Below are 6,261 nucleotides of genomic sequence, written 5' to 3' on the forward strand. Positions count from 1 at the left end.
AGATGTATTCATGTCAAACTGTGGATATGGGCTTTAAAAAAAACTATTCAGACGCCAGGGGATAAAATGGCAAATTGATTTATCTCCCCCGAATCAACGGCTGATTCTCACCGGCCCGTTTCCTGAAACGCCTTAGTCACGTCTTTAGTTACTGTAGGTTACTTCCAGTCAAACTCTGGAGGGAGTGGCTGACTGCAGAAAAAAAAAAAAGGAATCTGTTTAAAATGCACAAACAACCTTGTTTTTGATGGCGCTGTCCGGCCGGTCCACAAAGCCCGGCCGCAAAACAAAAAAAAAAAAAGGAGATCCTGGTGCAGCAAAAAAAAACCCTCTCCACACGAAGAGCACATTCAGACATAACGAGACAATTAAACAGGGACAGAGGAGAAATTCAAATTCAGAGTTTCAGTTCGGCAGTCTACCAACTCTGGGGTAGAAATGTCTAGTCAGAGGCTAGCGACGAGAAAAAAAAAAAAAGCAATTATTCATACAACAGTAGCATTCCTAAGAAGAGTGTTGTTTCCGCTAGCGCAGTGGTTCTGTCTCAGTGTTTCTCCCGATAGTTAAGGCCTTTTTTTTTTTCTTTTTTAAATATAATAGATTCTATTTTTTATTATAGTATATTTTTGTGTGAACCGGACGGGTTAAAGAGCAGCGGCAGTAAGCTCCTCTTTACCTCCGTCTGCTGTGTTTTTTGTAATTCAGCTCCGTGCGTTATACACTGCCAAGCATCAAGGGAGAGGCTTCTGTTCTTATTGCAGTTCTTTCTTTCATTGGTGCCCTCACTGGTTTGGTCTTGAACTTTTTTTCCTTTCCTTTGGCATCTGCTCCTGTGTATACGACCCTTTTGGCTACTCTGTGAGCAGGAGAGCAGGGCAATACGATGCACTTGATTTCTGAACCGTCGGACATGGTGTCAAACTAAGGCCCCGTACACGTCGCGTGAGCTCGAGGCGGCATTAATCTGACGACTGCCCCCAAAAAAACAAAAAAAGAATCTGGGAGGGGGAACTATTTTGCTTTGGAGTGTTTCCTGTGGTTGCGGTTCGGGGGGATTTCTTTTAACTGTGCACGCCTGAAAACAATTCAGGACGCCGCACAGCTTTACTGCCACAATCCTGCAATGTAGAAACTGAACTTTCAAACCATGCAATAGGAGCGACGAGTGTGTGTGAAGCCTTAGTCGCCTTGTCTCTCTTCAACATGACTTTTTATCTTCCCCACCAGCTGAGTAGACCAACCTGCCCCCCTTTTGCTCAACTCACTGATTCAGATTCCTACAGTGTGTGTGAGTGTATGCAGGTGCATTAATGTGTGTGTGTGTTAGAATAGCTCTGTCTTGGGAATATCCCCAGTTTATCCCGACAGATTAGGCCGCTTAAATCTCCGAGCGAGGGCGTGTTGTTTCCTTGACCACTGAAGTACACAAGCAGAGAGGTTGCAGATCCGTCGGGCCAGTTCTATTAGAACCTGGACCTCAACAAGCCCACTCTTCCTCCTCCTCACTTCCCCCCAACCCCCCTGCCCCTCCGCGACGTGTTTTTCCTCCAAATAGAGCAAAAGTTTAAAACTGCAGAAGATTAACCAAAGACCAGATTTCCATGCTTACGCTGCCAATTGCCATCAAAAACAAGCGGAGAGAGACAGACAGGTTCTCTGAGCTGTCCCGGTCTGTTTTAAATAGCCCTTACCCCCATCGATACGGTGTCAGTTTGGCCTGTGAGCGTGCCATTCTAACATATGCAAGTTAAACCAAAACGCGAGGACCGCATGCTTCGACTCTAAACTACAGTCTCCCCTTATCATCCAGGTCTGAAGAGCTTCTCTAATCCGTAACAAGTTTTTAGACACACGATCCTGTAACTAATTATAGCACAAGTCTTCTTCTTCTTCTTTTTTTTTTTTCTCTGTGTCTCCATAGTGCTGCCAAGTTTTAAAATATAAACTAATAACTATAGCTATTAGACATAACCGAGAAAACAAAAAAAATACATTATAAAAATCTGCATTGTTCGGTGTTGTAATATGGGGGTGTTTTGGGGGGTAGGGGGTCCTATATCCTCAGGTTTAAGGTATTAGCAATTTACCAAAATATATATATATATGAGGACAAAAAAAATAAATATGCTAGCAAACTGTACAATTGGATTTTTTTGGCAATAGGGTTCTAAACGTGGTCCTTTCAGCCATCGTACAGGAGTGAACCACACAGTGGACTGAAGTGAACTAACACTACTGATTGGGGTAGGACTTCTGTGTTCTCCATAAATCCAACTTGTTGTCCTGTGAGTGCTCAACCAGTTTGGTCACAATAGTGAAAATGAAGCGAGTGCTCTCTTCTTCTTCTTCTTTTTTTTTTTCTGTTGCTTTGTCGTCTGTATGAAAAGAAGTGTGCGCATTTATTTTAACACCGTGACACTTTTCTTTTTTTCTGTTGTGACTCTTTGTTTTTTTTGGTGGGATGGGAACATGATCGGATGGAGAATATTGTTTTACGTCAACCGCCAGAACTGTTCAGGGATCTCGACGCTGCATTCAGGTCGTTTTAGGGGGTTGATGCAAAAAAAAACAAAAAAAAAGCATTTGGACCCTTTTCCAGGTTTGAATTCTGAACTCAAACTTGAAAGGAAGCAAACAGAAACCAAACAAGATCCGACAACAAATGTACAGAATGTTCCCCGACGTTAACATTTGCCCCCAAAAGGGATGAACGCAGCAACAGGAGGGAACCTTTTCGAGTCCCTGAATGTTCTCCGGATGACTATAAATGTACAATATTCTGCTTAAACATATGTTAATTCTTTTGAACCAAATGTTGTGTTTTTATTTTGCATCCGTTTAGTAATAACTCCAGATGTCACCGAGTTGTTTTGTGTGTCAGCACTGATGGGTAAAGGTAAACTAAACGGGAAGTTAATGGGGTAGGAAAGAAAAAAAAAAAAGAAGTATTTTTACCTTCAATTGTCCAGAATGCTTAGAGTGATTCTACAGTTTACATCAGATTGCCGTTTGTATCTACGAGATATATTTTTTGTTTAAATCAGTTTATTTTTGAGGAAAGACTTTGATTTCTTCGTGGGAGCGGGGTATCCGGGACCAAGACCCACGTTGCCCCTGTTCGTCCGGCCTTACAGGAGGGACCGGACCGGAGGCTCACGGGCAACGTGCTCTGCTTTTACTCTCCTTTTCTTTCTGCTTTTATTTATTGATAGATTTATTGTGCTGTCATTTGGTATGGGATTAGAAACTAAACAAGGTTGACTCAACGTAAAGGAGAGGAGACTGAATGAAAATCTAAAGTACATAAAATAATTGTAGTGTAAATCTATCAATGTCTTATTATATTGATGAACATCATGAAATATATGTATATTGGAAAAACAGTATCTATGACAACTTGTACTTTTGTGTGTGTGTGTGTGCTTCATGTGATTATTTGTGGGTGTGCAACAAGGGAAAGATGCAATTTTGACTGCAATTCTGGGACCTTATCTGACCTGTATGAATAAGCATAAATTTGTTACCAATACAAAGAGAAACCTCTTTCCTTAATTGATCCTCATTACGTGTAAGTGTGCCAAAAAAATACATGGAGACCTGGAGCCATAAAAGTGCACATTTCTGCATTTGTCCAGAGTCTTGTTTATAGTCTGCTGTTAACTCTGAGAAGACTCCACTCGATGCTACACACTGAAACACACAAATGGTTTTATCTATCTGCTCCTGAAACTGTGATCCTCTCAAAGAGTACGAGGAACCGAGATGTTCTGGAAGTCAGGAAGACATCATCACATCACAATAGTTTGGTTTGGATGTTTGTGTGTCGTCTACATGGTCATGGAGGGTTTAAAGCCCGTAGAGCAGGGATCTCCAACTCCAGTCCTCAAGGGCCACAGTCCTGCATGTTCTAGATGTTTCCCTTCTTCCAACACACCTGATTCAAATGATCAGCTCATCATCAAGCTCTGTTGAAGCCTGATCCTGATCATTTGAATCAGGTGTGTTGGAAGAAGGAAACATCTAAAACATGCAGGACTGTGGCCCTCGAGAACTAGGATTGGACACCAGATCTCCAGCTCTGTTCCTCGTGAGCTACCGTCCAGCAGGTTTTAGACGTTACTGCAACACACCTGACTCACATTAATGGATCATTAACAGACTCCATTAATGTGAGTCAGGTGTGTTGCAGCACGGAAACACCTAAAACCTGCTCACGAGGACCAGAGTTGGAGATCCCTGATGTAGAGAAACATTTAACCTCTAATGCCGGGGTGTCCAATCCTGGTCCTCGAGGGCCACGGATCCTACATGTTTTAGATGTTTCCCAGGATCGTTATCAGGCTTCTGCAGAGCTTGATGATGAGCTGATCATTTGAATCAGATGTGTTGGAAGATGGGAAACATCTAAAACATGCAGGATCGTGGCCCTCAAGGACCAGGATTGGACACCCCTGGAGTACTGTATCCAAAAAAAATGTGCCTCTTGAATGTACAGATGAACTAATATCTCCAACCTGTCAGGTTCTGAGTATCACCTTAAAAAGATCTGAATTATTTCCACATATTGTCAGATGAGGCGTCAGTGCTTTGCAGACACATCTGCACACAACAGGTTGTGTTAGAACTGGGGACCAGCTCTGTTTCCAACACAGATCTGTAACAAACTAAAGAAATAAGCGTCTTACTAAGCTGTTCTTCCACCAGAATAGCTTCAGTTCTGCATTGCTTGAATCTCTAGAACTCTACTGGAGGCGTTCTTCCAAATAATATTCCCTGATTTGGTGTTTAGATGTTGAGAACACAGTCCAACACATGAGGCCAACATTTCCTGTAGGTGTTGAGTTTGGTTGAGATCTTGTGGCTGTGAAGGCCTCACAGCAAATGATCATCCTCATCAAACCCAACAGCTTGGTACTGATGTGCAGTGACCCAAACGATGGCGGCAGAACGCTCCCCACAGCACAAAACTGTGGGAGACAGGGGTTCAGGTCTTTCCTTTGATTTGTCCCCGGCCTGGGTGGGTTTATGTAACACCACCAGCTTCAGCTAAAAGGGAAACCATGTTGGTGGCAAAGAGAAAGAATGAAGGGAAGCAGAATTAACGTGAGACAGACCTTTAATGACTCCGTTTGGACGGCAGCAGCAGTGGCCCAAACCATTTTTTTCATTATTCAAACTAATCTTGAAGCAGCCTTTAGAAGACTGTATGCCCCCGACCCCTGCCGAATGTCACGGAAGTCACTAATAAATCATATGATCTTAAGGAGTAAATGGGTAAGACTGTGGAATAAATCCTGAAATAGCTAAATGAGGCAATAGCAAAAGTATATATAATCATACATACATTTACTGCCACATTTATTTACGTATTTTATGGGAATATTTATTTTTCATAGCATCTATTTATTTAATACTGACCTACACTGCACTCCATAGCCGTAAAATTCTAATGAGCAGGACAAGCAATGGTTAAATTTAAATATTAAGATTTTTATGCTTGGTAAAGAACAGCTGACACACTGCTGTGCTCTCACTTTTTTATTTGCTCCATCAGCAGAGAATAGTCTCTCTGACTGACTAACTGACCGGCTGAATGAATGAATGAACGACTGCAGGAGCTTCAAATCAAATCACTTGGTCCCCGGCACACCCCGATACAATGCTGTTGCACAAAACGAGATTATCAGAAGCCAGTCAGCTATTATCGCTTTAAAAGTGATGAAACTGCATCGTCCGGTGGTGGCACACATTTAAACTGCTATTCGTGAGGAAAGGAAATAACAAAACTGCACATTCTCTACACAACCTGTCAGGAAAGCTCCACCACCCAGGATGCAGTTTTCCATTCTGACCACCAGATGTCGCCATGGAAACTACAGGATGCTTTTTGCTGCTGCCAGAGTTCAGAGCAGCCAGTCTGTGGTTCAGATGCTGATTAATTAGTCATACATCACCTCCATTAGAGCATCTCTGCACATGAGCACCAGTTCAATCTCTGTCTTTGTGTCTAATTGATCTCTTGGTGTTTCATTTCTTCCTGCAAACTGCAAGTGCACTCCAGTGCAAGGACCCTATTGTAACCGTTGTGATTATTAGGGTCCGAGTACCCAAAAGGGTCCATTTTCACAGTGTTTTTTGCATTCAATAGACTGTTGTCGAATGATTGTTTCACCTACACTGACAAGATTCGCTGGGCATGTGTAGCAGGTCAGGACGCACAAAAAAGTCAATCAGCACCAAGCCCTAACCCCAACAGGAAGT

Source organism: Stegastes partitus, unplaced genomic scaffold (assembly GCF_000690725.1).
Source record: "Stegastes partitus isolate 25-593 unplaced genomic scaffold, Stegastes_partitus-1.0.2 Scaffold1087, whole genome shotgun sequence".
Taxonomy (NCBI): domain Eukaryota; kingdom Metazoa; phylum Chordata; class Actinopteri; family Pomacentridae; genus Stegastes; species Stegastes partitus.